Raw genomic sequence first — 19871 nt, 5'->3', positions numbered from 1 at the left:
ATATATATATATATATATATATATATATATATATATATTTATATAAAAAGATAACTCACTGTTATTTGTAGAAGTTTTTTTTAGTTCTCTCTAGAAACATCGGAAGAAGAATAAGAAGAGGAAGAAGAAGATGAAGAAGAAGAATAAGAATAAGAACAAGGGGAAGAGTTTCTTCGATCGGAGCTCGTTGGTTTCTTCTAGCACGAATTTATCCAGCACTTTTTCTCTCTCTTTCTCTCTCACCGGCATCACCCCCTTCGCCATTTTCGTGTACTCTCGAAGTAGGAAGAAGAAATGCTCCAAGAGATCCTTTTGACGTCCCTTTGAAACTTTCCCGAACGAAATTGCACAAGTTCGGCTGCATTTTAAAACGTTCGAACCTTTTTCTTATAACGTGGATCGTTGAATGAATATCATTCAACCTTTTTTCTTCTTCTTTATTTTTTGTTTTAGTTTTGTTTTATTTTTTACTTTTATTTTATTTTCCTTTCCTCTTTTTTTTTTTGTTTTTACTCTTTCTTTACTCCTTTTATTTTATTTCTTTTTTCACACACCACTCTCTGGCATCGAACAAAAATATTCGTTGAAAAACGTTTCTCGACGTTTAAAGTGTCAAAGTTCGGCATCGATTTTAACTGCACTCTTACAGTTTATTTTTTGTGATCGAGGTATTGTTTATTTCGATGATAGAAGTAGAATGAATGAATGAATGATTATGGTAATAATCGAAATTGATTGAAAATTTGTTCTCATGGGCTGCTGGATCATTGGTTTTGAAAAAATTCATTTATGTTTTGTATTAATGGTTTTCTTTTTTCTTGTGTGTTCTGGGAAGGTTTAGTAATTTTAATTAGTATATTATTGAATTGGTTGAAAAGTATTGAGCCTAGTGTATTAATCTTCCTTTTGTGCTGAACTCAAGGGTTCTTCAATTATCGTTAGAGTACATTCTTAAAACAAGCTCGTTTAAAACATTATTTAATTATTCTTTCTCTATGAAAGGACCAGATGTTTCAATTATTTTTACATTTAAAACGTCCTGTTTATTTATTCTCTTTCCAATCTATTCGATAAAAAACCTGTTCAATTGTTATACTTTAAACGAAATCTCATTTGCAATACGATCCTACGAAACTAAACAAAATGGAACATAAAGAAAATATTTCGTCGATTAATCTCAAACATCTGATTGTAAAATTAATTAATTTAAAGAATTAATTAGATTTTTCTTTTTTTTTTTTTTAACTATTACGTAAGTTAATTTCTTTTTTTTTTCAGATTATAAAATCGCGATAATACTAGTTCGGTAAATTATAATCTTAATCATATGATTAAACAGTTTTAAAAAAAATCTTTGTTAATTTTTCAGAATTATCTGGAAAGTTTTAACTTGTTTCTTATAATATTTATAGAAAAAACATATTTGGATGATTTAATTGTTTCATTATTGTTTAATATGTTTTGTGTGTATGTAAATAATAATGAAACAAATGCATTTATCGTTAATGAAAATATAAATGTCATTTCGAATTTGTTGTATCAGCAATTTAATTTTTAAATTATGATGATGATGGTTTAGTAATTGTGTAATCGAAGAATTTTCGGATATTACTACTTGAAAGTACTGCATAATATCGTCCAATTAATTCTGGCAAAACGCCATTGTAGAGAGTTCCTATCGTAATAGTCATTTTCCCACCATTGTCTCTCTATTCATATATATATTTCTTTCCGTAATCGTAAGAGATTATTAGATATCCCTATTAATTATGATTCGTTCCGCTCTTTAATTGCACGTATATCGTTCATTTATATAAACACACACCGAGGATATATCCTGGATTACTCTTTTATCTTTATTTATTCAATTTTATACTCTATAAAAAATATTTATATATTGTCAAAAAATAAATTAATTTAATTCTTTAATTTTTCTATAATTAATACACTGAATATTCTTCAATATCTTAATTTATAGAATAAATATTTTATCATTTATTATTTATACCAGAATTTAATTTAAAAAGGAAAGACAATAAGTTATTTATTACATTATTTATTTATACGAATATTTATTTTGTTAAATAAATGTATTTAGGTATATATCAGTATTTAATTTAAAAAGAAAAGAGAAAATAAGTTATTTATTAAATTATTTATTTATACGAATATTTATTTTGTTAAATAAATATAATTTAACGATGATCGATTAATATTTCAATGATTAATGAAATTTTAATTATTGTATGTAATAGAAAATTGTTAAGTTAGAGAAGATACAGTTAAATTTGATCACACTTGATATTCATACGGTACAACGTGAACATGAATCGATCAATCGAGTGATCGATCGATCATACATGAAAACATATGTGCCAATATCCAAACTAGAACAGCGTTATCCTAATATTTACGAGCAAGAACTTTATCGCCAAGTTATCGCGACGTGCATACTTATACATACATGTACGTACATATAAACACGCATGCGTGTAAGAGAGTACACATCAAATATATGCACATGAACACGTTTCTATGCTTTCCAATGTGCTATCTAACCACTAGCGTGTTTTTCCTATTTTATGTTATTTTTCGAACTTTGAATAAATATAAGAAAATTCTTATTGCCACTTATCCGCCATTTTCTAGATTTTTCATCGAAATAAATTCATATTCTGTTGTATTCGATAACAAAAATAAATAAATGAAAAATGCAAAAAAAAAATATATAAATTATGTATAACGTACGTCCGTGTGTGCGTGCGTGCGTGTAATTTCACATAAAATTGAATGTATTTCCGAAAATTAATATTAGAAATATAATTTCGTTTGTTTTATTTTTTTTTTTGTTTTTAATTGGACGATAAATAAAAAAGACAATTTTTTGTTCAGATTTAAAAATCCAATGAATGAACGAATTAAAAACGAAAAGAATAAATACTTCGTTAATAATTCGTTTCGCAAAAATTCAATCGAATGAATTGTCGTATGTTTAAAAACGACAAAAATTTAATAACATTTAACAAAACACATATTAAATCATTCGAAAACATATAACCCCAAGTCAATTTGATATTATTTGTAAAATTAAATTCAAAATAAAAATTGTTTCTTAATCATTTTTTTTTCCTAGATAAAATTAATCTTGTCAGTGTAATCCAATATCGTGAACATTGCATTGAATTCATTTAGTTTAAAATAATGTGATGTAAAATAACTGATCAACTCATATATTTTTTTCTTTTTAAATTTAGACTTACATTAAACCACTTTCATAATTATGACCCCACATATTACATATATTATATATATCAAAATCGTAAAGAATAAAAACGTAGGTTAATTCGATTGATGATAGCAATGACGATGTTGTGTTGTTGATTGAACGAAGACGAAGAGGTGGGGGGGGGCAAGGTATCTCGATTCATACATCGAGTGTTAACAAATCGACTCTTGGTTAGATTGTTCGCATGAATCGGTCCTCAGTTATCGGTTTCCTTTGTAGAAACAAACCACGATGTATTAAACGCATATATAGTATGATCGATCGATTTCCCTATCGCTTGTCAACCGTTACGTCATCCTCTTCGTCACCTGTCATCACCAATTTGAAAGCACGGACACCGCTAATAAGCGTGTCCCTTAATCACTCTCTCTCTCTCTCTCTATCTCTCTCTATCTTTCACTCACTCATTAAATTTTTCATTCTCCTTTATTTTCATCTACAGTATGTGTGTCCATAAAATGATAGACACAACGTTAAAAACGTCAATACCAATGGATTATTTATTGACATAAAAATATCCTTTTTTGCGTTTTACAGAAAAAAAAAAATAGTTTGATGTAATAGTTTAAGTTTTAATTATTAAAATTAATATGTTTTTTTTTTTAAACGTGCGTCACGTTAGTCGCAAGATAAACATCGAACCGATATTTAATTTCAATTTACGTGCACTCAATAATTATCTGATTTAAATAGCAGTCACCCGAATGGCATCGATGCAATACGATATATTGTAGGTGTTGTTGAATTGTTTCTTTTTTTACATATAAATTCTCACGAAATATAAAATTGTCAAAAATGACGTTTAGTCAGTAGTTCTGTTAAAGTTAGGATATTATTGACCTGATTGTGTTTGAAAAAATGTTTCTTTTATTTGGTTTAAATGAATAGTTACGTAAGTTTTAAAACAAAATCGAAATATTAACATTTTTAGTGAGTTTGATATTATCTCAATATATAAATAATATTTAAATAATATTATTGATTAATAAATTAGAGTAGCTAGTATTTCAAATATTTCATTGTATGCTGCACATTTTCTCAAAGTAAAATTAATTATTAGATAATGTTAGTTAAACGATAGGTGCTATAGGGTGTTAATGATTACTCGTATTTATCTAATTGAGATTATAATTCTATTGAAAGCATATATTATTACTACTTCCTCACAAATTGCATTTCATCGATAATGATATATGTATAATACATATGTATCAGTTAACGTTCACTGGATATTATTCCTGTTCATTCATGTTAAATTATACCTAAACTATTTGCTATTCCTGAAAGGCCGAACGGTCAACCACAAGCACGACCTGACAGAATATGAAATTGTTTTTGACATAACTACGTTTATACATTGTCTCTAATCTGTTGAATTATTTTCTGTCAATGTCAGTTTAATAATCAACAATAAAAATGGTCTAGAAAAAGAACAGACGCTAGGTGTGTGTGTGTGTGTGTGTGTGTTAATAATTTAATTTTGTTGTATTTTTTTTTATGAAGAATACAAATTATTTACATACAATTTAACATTTGATTTTTCTTCTTCATTTTTGTATACTGAATTTGATAAAAAAAAGATGATTAATCTAATTGCAGTTATAATGTTTTCAACAAACACTCTTTAAGTCTTTTACACCTTTTGTTTAGAAATTATTTTAAAATTAAAACACATTTTATCGTTTAGAAGAAATTTTTTTTCAAAGTGTCGGACTTAGTTCCTACTTTGTTTTTTTTTTATGTTAATGTATCAACTCTTATATGGGAATTAATAAAGAAAAAAGAAAAAAAGAGAAGAAAAAGAAAAGATATAAAAGAAGATAGTTTCTTGTAAGAAAATAGGAGGGGTGGGAAAAAAAATAAGATGATAAAAAAAGAAAAAGTAATGTAAAAGGAGTCTTTGCTAGTTAAGAAGTAAACGACAGGATCTTTCAAGAACAGTATTCTTATACTCAAAATCACTTCTCGTATTCCAGCTTAGTAGATAAATGAGATTTCGCGCATCTGAAGAGCTTAAACCCACTCGACACTACCCTTTCTAAACTACCCTTCTAATCTACCGTGTAAACGTATCGTCATAACAGACCAACTTACTACCATAATCCTCAGCATTAATTACATTAATTACACTCAAAGAGGCAATTCATTCAAATAATAACCTTAAACGAAATGATTACTGTTTTCTCTTGTTTCACGGTAAAATAGGAATCATCATCCCACACACACATTATAATGTTTTTCACGAATGTGTATATATCCTTAGAAAATATGTAATATAAAAAAGAAATTGATATGTTCAATACATTATACTGCGTTTCGTTGTCATTGATATATTTAATGTGACAAACGTCTATCCATTGAGTCATAAAATTGGATGCATCCAATTGTTGTATTCGTGATAGAAATTTTGTCTCTGTATTGAAAGAATATGTTATATATGAAGTAATAGATAGAAGAAAAATCTGATATTACCTCGATAAGAATATTAATAATTGGAAATATTTGAAATTTGTTTTACACGTTACCTGTTAATTTGCATTTGATTTTGTGACATATCACATTATGTCTACTTGAAATGATACACGTTATTAAAGTTTAATATATATATATATATATATGTATATATATATATGCGAAATATTTGCCTAATGTTTCGGGTTTTTGTGTATTGAACATTTTTATTTTTCTAACTTCTTGTTTTCTTTTGTTCTATTCTTTTTACTAGATTATTTTACAATTGAAATTAAAAGTGTAGTTCGTTTAATATGTTAATTGTCTACTATACAAAAACGAAGTATCAATGAAGACTGACTATTTCGAAAAAGTTTGACAAGCTAGGAACATTTTGCATTGATATTTCGTTAAACCACTACGTTTTACATACATGTATTATATATACGTATATACATATACATACACGTCCGAGATCGTAGTCGGAGCGTTAAATAACTGGAGAGTAACGTGGAAAATTGAATACGAAAGGTGGTTTTCCCTAGCGAGGACTGTCGCGGCACACTGGGTTACGAAATGAAAATTAATATGCAGCTCAAACGAAACGTTCTCGTATATTTTCTTTTCTTTTTATATTCTTTTTATTATTTTCCTTCTTTTTTTTTTTTTTTTTTTTTTTTTTATTTTTTTTTTTTTTTTCCTTTTTTTTTTTTTTTTTTCTTTTTTTTTTATATTATTTTTTCCTTTTTTCTTCCCCCTTTTTACAATGCACTTTTCCCACACTTCGTTTTAATTTCGCGTTACATCACTATGTATGAAAAAGAAGAATAAGAAAAAGAAAAGATTATTTCTACATGCATATATATATATTTTTATTATTATTATTAAATTATGACAGTGGACTTGGTCAGAAAAATTAGGTGGGAAGGAAAAGAGGGAAGTAAATTATATTTTGTAACTTAATTTATAAAATAGATTATATAATAGATTATGAAATAGATATTGGAAAGAAGGATGGATCAAATGAGAATTAATTTTAAGAAAAGAACGTTTTTTTTCTTCTTTTTATCTTTTTTTAAATGACTGAACTTAACACATATATGTAGATTACTGAATTAGGTTGTAAAAGAAAGCGAATAAAGTTACCACCTGGAACGTTTATGGGATAGTTACTCGTTACGAGCCCTACCTAGACGTTTGAGAAATTTTATGTTCTTTAAATTGCAGTATAATTGCCTTCAAAGAACTACTTTCTAACTACAAGGTGTGCTAAAAGTTCTTAGATTGGTCAAACATTTTTATATTCCCTTTTTTTCAAATTTATGTACAATTTTTCTTGACACTTTTTAGGATTCTTTTTAGAAATACAGTCAAACAGTCATGTTTTGTTGTTTAAAAATTCAAATGAAATTTTTCAATTATTTATAGATATTTTCGAATCACGTTTAAAATGTTGGTGTGTACCACCACATTGTAGAAACGAAAATCGTACAACTCGAAGGGTGTACTATAAACGTGTGTACCAATTATTGAAATATGTACGAAAAAGTTTAACGAATTCGTTATGTAATACAAGTTCGAAACGTTATAATGACGATTGCGGAAACGTAAAACAAGTTATCCTAAAGTCCAGTCGAGAATATACATCAAATTTCAGGAACACCTACGAACACTCGTAATAAATTTTATACACTAATGCGAATTTGTTCTCAAAATGTAACGTGGTATTAATGTTCATTCTATCTATAAAACAGATATTCGAGAAAAGTTCAGATGTGTATAAATGCGCATTTCGAAATTATTGTGACAAACGTGATATACAAATGACAATTGTTCTTTGATATTAATTAACGTAGTGAAACAAAAATAAAACATAGGGATCTCCTCGTATAAATTGATTTGATATTCGGCACACAAAATATATATATAATAATAATAATAATATTCTTCTTATTATTAACAATTTATAAATATTATTATTATTATAATATCTTATTTTATCTTATATAATATCTTATAATAATAATTATTATAATAATATTATTATTATTATTATTGTTGTAATAAGAAGAATCAAAGATTCTTTTTGAAAACGCCCAGGTTTGTTATTAACAGTTGTTCAATGTGCGATTAGAAGCATTCACGCAAACGAATCTGTCGATATTCCAATATTTTGTTGTACCAGAGCATAATTATCGTCGTTCGCACGTTCCCACTGTTTCTTTGTCATTAACTGCGGTTACTAGCATTTCTCCCTTTTAAGATTCCAAACTCTATTAAAGATTTCTTTTGAAATAAAACAAATACTTTTTAATAACCCACATATTAATCATAATAATTAAATACTTTATTAACTAGTTTTAAAGAAGAAGAAGAAGAATGATTGAATTAAGATTTAAATTCAATTCAAGTACACCATATATTTGAATATAGAATTTTATTTTAATATTAGCATAATTATATTATTTTTAAGTATACGATTATCATCATCCTAAGTATTTTAATGGTCAATTCTATTTTAGAAATACGGAATATTATAATACAGCTCTGATAAATTTAGTGTTCCTGCAATAATTATGTTTACTAAAATAGAAAATGCATGGATTATGTTATACTGAAAATTTGTTTTTTAATATTCTGGATAATGCGGGTAGAGTATATTTGAATAAAATAATTGTATTCTAATATTTCTTATTTTATCAGGATATTTATTATAGAATATTCGCATATCAAACGAAATGAGTGGTAACAGTTCTAGTTTGAATCTAGTAGAAAGTTTACTTATGCGTTTACAAGATATTAGAGAAACTTTGTTGACTATATCCGCCTGGAATAGTTTGCACGAAATGATTTCAAGGGTTTAATTCCTACACAACTGTTAAGGGATATAACTATGTATGTACTTGCTTAATACCTGATATTTAGAAATGTGTATGATTCCTGAAATTGTCACATTTCTAGGATACTAAAATCATTCTTAACAAAAATATTATTCATATATCGTAAATAAATTTATATCAAATAAATTCTCTCCCTTCTATTTTTTTTTTTAATATTTGTGTTCGACAAAAAATAAATTAATATTTATATATTAATATTTATAATATTAAATTATGTGCAACAGTATTTGTTTTTAATATACGGAATTTAACAAGATTATCGTTATTTAAATTGTTACATTTTCATGCTAATAAAAGTCAAATGAAAAGAGATAAACATGAACATACATACATACATATATATATATATTACACAAAGTAAATAAAATTAATTGCCAAACAAAATTAATCTCGTGTATTTTGTTTATATTCTTTGAAAATTATTTTCTATAAAAGGTATCGCGAAAATGTAACATTCAACTCGTGTTAAATTATTCGCATTATATCGTCGGGAATAATATACACATAATCTAATATTTTCCATTTAACTGCGTCTCATGTCTGTTTGAAAGTATAACCCGAATGGTAGTAGTAGTAATAGTAGTAGTAATAGTAGTAGTGGCCTATCATCTCTCGCGATAGAATATTTTTCAATTTTATTTAACAAGCCTGGAGTCCAATACAAACAAGTTTAATTAGTTACCCAAAGCACGATTCGCGATACTACTTTTATCGAATAACGTCGTTATAAATGAATGTCAAATAAAAAGGAGGGTAGGGGGAAGGGGGAGAGTTTTTTTCTTGCTTTCCTTTTTTCATTTCTTTTTGGAACTTATGTCAATTCACCACTATGGACATATGTTTGTTTGCGTAAAACGTTCATGGTGAATATTTTGCGCTTGATAATTAAAACCTTTAATAAAAAAAAAAAAAAAAGACAAATTTTTTGAACAGTTAAAAGTTGCGTCAAAGAAATTTTTGTTAGGTTGACCAAAAGTTCCTCTCTGAATGATAATCAAATTATTTTATTTTTATTCTTATATTAATTGTTATCATATATACAAATATTGTTGAACTTTTGTTGAATATGAACAAAAGATATAGTTGACATTTTTGTGAGATTTTACTAGGTGCTATTCGAAGTCTCTGTTTCGTGTCCTAGATCGAGTAATGCATTTTTGATAGGTCCAAAAACAGATACATTCCTTACGATGAAAATAGTAAATTTAGAGAAATACATATGTCTTTTAATATATTATTTGAAATACAAGTATGTTTCATTTATTTTATTTCGAGTATATTGTTTCGAGTTATAAGTTTGTATCTATTTGATCAATATTTTGTTAAATATAAATAATAATTTATGAGTATTTATAATAGGAGTTTGTTTGCCTTAGGATTGCATTTAGTACAAACTATTAATTGACCACTTATGTCATATTAATATTTTATTTTTATTATTAAGAATTATTATCAATGTTTTTTAAAATATTGACCCAATAAATAGAAGTTTTTACTTTCTTCTTCCCCCCCCCCCCCCAAATGTCAATTGAGTATAGGAAACTTGTTGACATCATTGATTAATCAAACACTCGAATATTACAACTCGTATTCTCACGATTTCTACAAGGCGTCGTAAAGTATTCATATTTTTCCATTTTTGTGTTATTAAAATCAATAACAAAAGGAGATCAGAGAAATAATGATTGAAATTTATTGTTAAATTGTGGAGAGTTGCTAGAAATTATTGTTCGAAATTACTTGTTGTGAAAAAAGAAAAAACAAGCAAGATGGTTTTTATTATCGTATTTCGTATTATTACTGTTTTATTCTCGTTAAATTTGTAGCAATTGAAAATGTTCTTCCTGTGAGAAATAATCCTGTTATTTAATATGTTACGAGAGAATAAATGAAGATTGATCGGTATTTACGAACTAACTTTAATCGTTTAAATTTAGTTTCTTTCCTACATGTGAAGCCAGTACATAAATCACATAACTCGTTTCTCATAAAATTTTTGGTTTTTTTTTGTCTTTTTTTTTGTATTCAAACATATGTTCTCTTTTAAAATACGTACTCATTCATTTAAAATCAACTATGAAAATTACAATCCGAAAATAAACTCGAATATTAAAATCTTCAAGAAAAAAAAACAAAAGAATTATTTTCAATTTATTTGAACAATAAATAATATGAAATATTTAATATTCACGATCATCATCATCATCATCCTAAATTGATTGTTTTATATTATTAAAATAAGCTTTTAAGCCTTAATAAGATTTTTTCCATGCAAATAGTATTCTGACGAATAAGAAATTATTCAACCTTTATTGTGAAATAAATCAAGGAAACGATTAGGTTAGAATTCGAAGGTGAGTGAAACACAGTCAGGTGCAACTTTCCCACGGTATGGAAGAGAATGAGAGAGAGAGAGAGGAATTGTGAGAGAGGAATTATGAGAAGAGTAACCATAGTCATAGGAAAAAACACTGACGTGCACTCTATTATTTTCAGTGATACAATAAAACCATGTAGTTATATCTTTTGAATATGCAATCTAAAAATTGTTGAATAAAATAATTTCATTTCGCGATATGTGACAAAAAGAGAAAAAAAGAAATATAAAAATACCCTCTTGTTCAGAGAGGTATATATCGTCAATATTAAAAACCTATAGGAAAAATAATATAAAGTTTCGAATATATTTTCATTTTATTGTTCAAAAAGTGGAAATTAAATAAAAGAAAAATATGATCGATCGAAACGATTCAAGCGAAATTATAAAAAAACTTATGAATATATTCAAAATTGTTTAAAAATTAATTAAACACCGTAGGTATTTCGTCATTTTATGATTTTTGTTACATATAAAATCTTTTTCGCATATAAATTAATGTTAAAATTTTGTTACATATATATAAATTAATGTAATCGTTAAAAACAATCTAATCATGATTTTATATTTTTAATTATAATTAATTATATTATTTATTGTTTTTTTTTAATAAATAGTCAATAAAATAATATCCTAAAACAATAAAGAAAATTAGAATAAAAACAGAAATGAAAGTAATCTGTTGGTGTTTTTTTTAAGTAAAATCTTGAAATGCAATTTATTCAATTACGGTTCATCGTTTGTTGGAGTAGTTTCAGCGAGTTAAAAACAGTTATGAGGGTTGTAAATAAAAATTTATGACTGTAATGGATGTAATGGTTCTCGAACATATCGGTTTTGGTTTCGGTTTCGGTTTCAGTTTTTTTGAAAACCGATATTATTTCGGTTCAGTATTGGAGTTCTACAACTATTATTTTCCCTTTCTATATTGAACTAAATTGTAAACGCTACTTCACTGAAAAGAAACGGTGGAAATATCAATTCGGTTTTTATTTATTAATATATATTAATAAATATTCATTTATAATATTAGATTTTAAGGCAAATATTGTAATATTCGTAACAATTATAATAGTTTTTCGATATAAATAACTTTTTCGATTATAATTCGTGCATAATAAATTAAAATTAGTTATTTTCAGAACTAAATATAAATTCCTGCATAAAATTCTCTTATCGTAATTTACAATTAGTACAATCTAAAAAGTTAACAAATAAAAAATCTAGAAAAATAAAGAATTCCATTTCTAATAATTAGCTTTCTTTCCTATTCTAGTTTTTTATATGATCGATATTAGTTCGTGAAATAACTATATTCCTTCTTTTATTTCTTCTTCTTCTTCTACTACTTCCTGTTGTTTTATTTGAATATAATTTTTCCACGCTATATTTTCCCCCTATATTTTTCTTCTTCTTCCATTTTTCGGTTTTCTTTTTTGTCTCTTTAGTTTATATTACTTTTTATTTTTATTTTTTTTTTTTATTTTTCTACTCGCATGAATTTTTCTTACATTTCGTTCGAAAGTGGTAGTGGCGAGGGTTAAGAGGGGGATGAAAATCAATCTGAAAGATTTTCGTTGTGCCGAGAAGATTCATTTACTAGTTTCGAAGATAAACATGTTTTATACAGGTCGTATTTTTCTAAGAGGAAAGTAGATAAATAGATAGGTATCTACGAAGAGATAGGGCAATAAATTTCTATCTGATACTTCGATAGAAATAAAACAAAACTTTTGAGCATTAATCTTTTTTTTTATTTCAATTCTCTATAAAACAATTTGTTTTAGTGTTCAAAATAAAGATTTACTTAAATACCCATGATCGTTGGATCATTTTAATTACTATTTAATTAATTAATAATTTACTTAAAAAATCTATGAATGTGTGATTTCAAATTGAGAGATTCGAAAAATAAAATAAAAAGAAAAATAAAATTATAATAATAATAGATAAAGTATAATAAAAAGAGATGAATGGAAGGAAAGTAGTCAGGAAAGTTTGGGTTAAGAGAAGAATTATAGGATCTTAATGGTTTACTAACAAAACCGCCTATCCATTTTATTCACTGAACATTGTCGTTTGTCAAACCCGGTAGAGAGAAACGGAAACAAGTATAGTAGTGATGCTGAATATTCGTTTCAACCTACGATTATCCAGTAGTAGTAGTAAACGGTGTCCATTCCGATAAATTTATATATCATGGTTAACAAAGATATCAATTACAAACTATGTGATATAAGACTATGGAAATATGGAAAGTGCAATTGCATTTAATTAATTTAAATAATATCTTTCTTCTATTTTTTTTTCTTTTTCTTAGAATTAAACAATTTGATCAGTAAAAAGAAAATTATCATAAAAAAAACCAATTATGTTTTTTAAATCTAAAATATTTTCAAAATTATGTTTTTCTAATATATATTAGATTTTGAATTATAAGAAATATATTCAATATCTTCAGATAATAATTTCCTAAACAAAAAAAAGAAAAAAGAAAAGAAAAGAAACGTTATGAGATTGAAAAATAAAAAAAGAATCTTTCTTTTGTTTTATTTTTTTTAAATTTCTTTTACCGTATTTTCCTTTATATATTCGAAACGAAAGTACTTAATGCTTAAGGATTATCGTCTCATGGGCGACACAATGAGATTCCGAGATGAAGGGGAGGAGTGTAGAGGACGTGAGAAAAAGGGTGAGAGAATAAGGGAGGAGAGTAACAGAAGAAGGAAAAGAAAGAGAAAAGAGAAAGGTTGTTGGGAAACACTTGGAAAAGTGGAAAGGTGGAAACGGAATAAAAGGAACCGCGTCTGATACCAACTTTGAATGTTTTCGGATTCACTTTCCATAAACCCACCCATCTCCATATATATATATATATTAAATACTCCTTTCAATATGACAAAACCTAGAAAAAAACCCTACAAAACCTCTCAAATAAACCTCAAAAAAAAAAAAAAAAGAAAACTCTGAGAAAATTTTAACGCAACCCCCTGTCTTTGGTGAGAAAAAATTCTGATGCAATCCTGCGTTCAGTGTGAAAAAAAAAAAAAACATCCTGACGCAAGCCCGTCTTTGATGAGAAAAAATTTTGACGTAAGAAAAAAATGCTTGAAAATTGAAGGACATTCCATAAATTGACCAAAACCCTTTGAACATTCTACAAATTTACTGTACAGTTATATCATGATCGTAATATTTTGTCATATTTTTATCATATTTGAAATTTTTCGTTTTGCTATTTTATTTATACATAAGCATTCTCCTTCAACATTGTGTCTCGTGTAGGACGAATTTAAAAATATTTCTTTATATCCAATAAAACTACGCGTGTGTCTCTCGTAAAGGTATTTGAAGTAAAAGCATTTCCACGTGACCGTTTTATCGGCAAAAAGAACCGTTGTCATCGGAGGAGAGATATTCGAACCAACCCAACGAATAGAACGAATGAACGAAGGAACTAACCAACCCACTTTAACGGGCTCGTTCTAGACACGAGCTTTGATGGAGTGTTTTCAAGTACCGTTTCAAATTTTACTACGAATATGCGATAACCTTCTGTAGTACGATAACCCTTTTTCGTTCTTTAATTACAATCATACGGTTTATTACTTCATTTTTATGTTGTATTTTTGTTGTTTTTGTTTTTCTTTTTTTTCTCTCGCCCACCTTTTATTTTTTTTTTTATTTTTATTTTTATTTTTACATTTTGTTTTTTTTTTTTTATTCGCTCTCGACAAAATTTTATGCTCGCATACGTTAGAAAGAGAGAGATGGTATTAAAATTATTGTTGGATTTTATAAGAATGTGGTTAAATTTCGATGCTTTTCTCTATTGTATTTTGAAGATAATTATTATTTAACGATTATAATTGTAGATTTTTGTATGTATATTATTTTAGTTTTCTTGCTTGCATTACTTGAAAGAATATTAAATACTTAAGTATGAAGAGAAAATAAATAAAAACAATGAGGATATTGAATACATTTATCATTTCTTGAAATTTTCATATTTCATATTATATTGTATGTTTAATTATTCTTCTATTACTTGTACTAAAATATAATATTCACAATTAATATTAGAATAACAAATTTCTGAATTCGTAGTAGGAGTTCTTATTTCAATTTGTAACTTTCTTAACTGTTACAAACTATTTTGATTAATTTAATTAATAACACACTTTCGTTATTCCTTTTTTTTTTATTAATTAAATATTTTCATTTGTATATTTTCTATATTATTTATCACATATTACTTATACATCAAAATTAAATTGTCGCAAATAATTAAAAGGATTATCTATTAATAATACGTAGTATTGTTGTCGAAACAATAAATGAATTGCATTGGAACGTTTCCTTATCTAAAAGTTAAAAAAAAAAGTTTTTAAAAAGCTAGAAAAGAACTGTTTTGCTGTACTCGACATTAATGGAGAAGAAGAAGAAGAAGAGTAGGAAGAGGAGGGGGTTGAAGGCTAGAAAAAAGGGCGGAATTGTACTTTCGTCACGCAAGTTCCAAGTTTAACCGTGTAGTTATGTGAACGGACGTAATTTGTCAGATCGTATTTTCTTTTCTTTATTTTTTGCTTTATTTCTCTCTCTCTCTCTCTTTCCTTTTATCTTTTTTTTGTTCCCCCAAGAACGCGAGGGGTGATTGAAAGGACGTTTTTCTTTGCCACTTTTCGTCTTACTCAAATGCATTAGATCGTAATTCGATCTCTTTCTCTCTCCCATTCTTTTCCTTTCTTTATTTCTTTCTTTCTTTTCGTGGTTTTTCTTTCTTTTATCGTTTAGGTCAAAGTCATCGATTGTCTTTTCTGTGGTTATATTTTATACGAAAGGAACTACCGGAAACCATACATCTCCCCTTCATAGTTTTAGCAATCAGAAAAAAAAACTCTATTTCATCAAATTTTATTATACTTCGATATAGTTTTTCCCCGTACTCGTTCGTTGTTTTATTATATTGGACAAAAAGTATCATAAGTATAAAAATATTCTTCGCATTTATTCTGAACTGTTTTACTAGTTTCATGAAAAAAGATTGAAATCAATAGTTTTTTTAAAAAAATGTATATATTTTCTTTTTAAATTATATTTTTGAATATTTTTCAATTAATTAAATGTTATTAATAATTTTGTCAATTATATTCGCAAAAGTTATAGAAAGGAAATGGGGATACGTTTGTTCGTGATAAACAAACGAACAAACTAAAATCTATTTCAACAGTTAAAGAAATTATCGTCTCAATCATACACACATAGTTGAAATCCGATTAAAGTGAAACAAAATTGCTGGTAGAAAATATAAACGTTAAGAGAAACTAAAAGGGAGTGGGATTCCAGCCAGTGAAAGATAAAAATTTTAATTAACTATAAGATCCTTCAAGCATACACGTGTCCTATTTCACAATAAACTGCCACTCCATGACTTTGAGTTTAATCATTCATATTTCTGTGAGTGCCTGTGTTTGTTAGAAATGAAACTGTTAGGTTTAATGGTCGCGAAGTTAATTATATCAAATATTCTAGTAAAAAGAGTCACGACCCATAAATAATTAACACTTTTATTACCAGCCATATTTCTTCATTTTCTTCTTATCTTTTTTTTTTTTTATTATTATTATTATTTTTTCTTACTCGTTATACCGAAATAGGGACCTTGAACTTTTCATTTCCTTTTTCTTTTTCTTTTAATTATATTCATACAATGTATAGAAATTGTTGAAAAGAAAAATTCTTTAAGAGTCCTTTAAAATCAATTACTTTTTTTTTCGTCGGTACTATTTAAGTTCGTAATTAAGTTTAACGATTAACAATTCGAAAAAAAATAATTAATAGATATATAGGATTGTCATAGGACGTGTATGAAAAACAATAAACTATAAAAAGATGTTGTTACAATTTTAGAATATATTAAATAAATAAAAGAATACGACGATGAGAGATATCATGAGTCATAAATTTTTGGTATTTTTCCATTTATAAAAATGATGAAATAATAATGAAATAAACATTTCTAAAATGAATAAATATCGAAATATTTTTACTCTTTTTTAATATTGAGATAATATTTTTTCAAATATATTTGAATACCCAACGTGTCGAACAATAACAGCTTTATAACGCAAGTAATTTTCTTCTTGATTTAACTCATCCTCTCAATTTATTTATCGCGTATTCACGCTTTCGTTAAAATAACCATGTAAATTATTATTGTAGATTATTTTTACTTGCATTTTCTTTCGCACTATCCCCCTCCCAGCCCCAGCCCCATCCTTCGTTTGACTTTTAAAACAGTTTATATCACTTGTATTTGGAATTGGGAGAATGTTCATGTTGTACGTTACGTAAACGAGATTATACGACGTCGTTCATCACGTTCGACTAAATATGTATGTATACGATTTACGTTGCGATTAAAAGCAAAACGAAAATAGGATGTCCTATTTCTGGATAAAATGTAAAATATTCTAAAAATGACTGTCATACGCGTCTAACGTAATAAATAAATAAATACGTTCATTTTTTTTGTTATCGAATTGCAAAAGAAAAAGTATATCAACGATATTTGGTTTTATTAAATAATACATGTTAACGCAACGAAAAAAAGTTTTATTGGTGGTATGGATAATGAAAATTAGTATAATTATTATCCTAAAGTTAAAAATAAAAGTTTAAGTTTTCTTTGTATTCTTGAAAAAGATTAAAAATCATATAATCGTGTTATATTAACGAAATTTATTATCAAAGTTTTAATGCATTGTCACGGAACTTGAAAAGTAGAATATAATTAATAATACCTGTTACGAGATTTAATTTAATTAATTAATGTAATAATTGTTATATTGACAAATATCGATATAACAAATTTATATCGTAAATGAAATGAATGATTAAAACATTGATCACACAAAAATCGATTAAAAAAAAAAAGAAGAAAAGAAATATATATAAAATATTCTTCTTCTTATCTTTCCACGAGATTAGGTGATCGTTAAATTATCGTGAAATTATTTGATATCATTTGGTAATCATTCGTATGATTATTGATTTTATGTTGACGAAGGTTTCATGTACACATAGTTTCGATCAAGTATGAAAATAGCGATAGCACACGAATAGCGAATGTAATCCTTCCCTGCTTCATTACTAAACTCGATATTGCAATTCGGTATTTTGTCAGCTTTGACAGTATTAAGCAGATTACTAAAATTTAAACAGTCTCCTACTCTAAGTGAATTTATTAAATTTAATCTTTTCTCGTAAAAAAAAAACACAATTATATATCAAATAATTATCTCTTAAAAATTTCTCATTAAACGAATAAAAAAAAAAAACCAATTCTTTTCTATACTCAATCGCCAAATTGAGAAACAAAGAATAATAATAATAATAATAATAATAAACAAATCTCGCAGGGGGGAAAATAATTATTTAAATATATTGTTCACAAATAATCTACTATTATAAATGTGAGTTAAAAAGTTATGAACGTTTACGTTGAAAAACATAAATGATCATTTGAATTGACGAACAAATTAGGCTACACATTTTTCACAACCCTTCTCCTCATCCCCTAAATCAAACGCGTAATTATTATTTCAAGAAATTTGTTTCAAAACTAATTGCAAGATTTATCTCTTAAATGAAGATTTGAAAAAGAGAAGATCAAGACATTTAAAAAAAGAGAGGGGTGGAGTGAGTGTGGGTGAAGTGAAAGAATAGAGGAAGTAAGAAAGATAAGGGATGAAAAGTGGGGTGTTAGGGGTGTTGGATTGTGGCGGTGATGAAGCTAAAGTTGAAGATAGTTGTTCGTTACGGTGGCAGACAAACTTGTTGTTGATTGAAGTCAACAAAGTGGTTTCTCTTTTTAGTTTCGAAGGAAGGAACACGAGTTCTACGGAAATTACAGTTGTGGTTTGAGAAACATCTCACAGCGTATCGGCAGGTGATCGTTGCATATAGTGTACTGATAAGTCTACATACACGTTAGTTCATTCACACAAATACATATATATATATATATAAGAAAACTAACCAACCAACATGTATGCATCAGATTATACATACACGTGCACATTTATACACACATAGATAGACAGATGCAGGCACACCAACGAATCAACTAAAATCAGACTCCTTGGAGTTTAGTGATACACGGAAAGACGTTTATCCTTGATATAATTTAAGTAAGTTACTCGTAAATCTTCTCAGCTGTTATCCAAATTCGTTCGCAAAACTCTAAATATATTATTTAGAAAGTTAGAATTATTTATAAATCGTTAATACAATCTTATTTAATTAATTTTCAGTTTTCTTTTTATTATTAGTATATTATCATGTTTTTATTCTATATATATATATATTGTAGTTTTGTTCTATACTAAATATTGTTTATCATTATCAATAAAAATATATTGTAGTATATAATTTTGAGCTGTTTATTTTAAAAATGGCCTAAGTCTATTTTAATATTTTTGTTTTTGTTGTTAACCGAAATAACATCTACAAATGAAAGTTGTAATTGTCATACAAAAATATTTTGTGAGAAAAATAAAAGAACGGACTTAGGTCACTATCAAAATAAATGTCTTCAAGATTACACTCAGTTCTATTTTTTTTTTTTTATTTTTTTTTTTAAAGATAAACCTATACATCTTTTTTTATATCGGAAAAACAATACCTCAGCTGCCATTTATTACGTTAATATTATTAATTCTTTCAACACTAGGATAATCTATAATATCAAACATTCACTAGAAAAATCTCATGATTATTTTTTAATAAATTTGTTAACGCGAATAATCGGTAAAGAAATGAAGAATAAAAAAATTCATTTTCGAAATATATATTG

The 19871-nt window shown here is 26.6% G+C and overlaps 2 protein-coding genes across 3 annotated transcripts in view; one reads left to right on the top strand and one right to left on the bottom strand.

Annotated features, from left to right (window-relative positions):
- The window catches only part of LOC106790142 (midasin), a 96663-nt gene that overhangs the window by 31664 nt on the left and 45128 nt on the right, over positions 1 to 19871 (top strand). The window lies entirely within an intron of this gene.
- The window catches only part of LOC106790144, a 44705-nt gene that overhangs the window by 21049 nt on the left and 3785 nt on the right, over positions 1 to 19871 (bottom strand). The window contains exon 1 of one of the 2 annotated variants that reach the window (XM_014754871.1): positions 60 to 511. The exons of the other annotated variant lie outside the window; for it this stretch is intronic. The gene's annotated coding sequence lies outside the window, so the exon portion shown is untranslated. Of the gene's footprint in view, positions 1 to 59; positions 512 to 19871 lie in introns of those variants that run through there. 2 annotated transcript variants of the gene reach the window in all.

Source organism: Polistes canadensis, unplaced genomic scaffold (assembly GCF_001313835.1).
Source record: "Polistes canadensis isolate GaletaPanama2010 unplaced genomic scaffold, ASM131383v1 scaffold_217, whole genome shotgun sequence".
NCBI classification, from domain to species: domain Eukaryota; kingdom Metazoa; phylum Arthropoda; class Insecta; order Hymenoptera; family Vespidae; genus Polistes; species Polistes canadensis.
The sequence above is the reverse complement of the archived record's forward strand: the minus strand, read 5'-3'. Positions and strand labels throughout refer to the sequence as shown.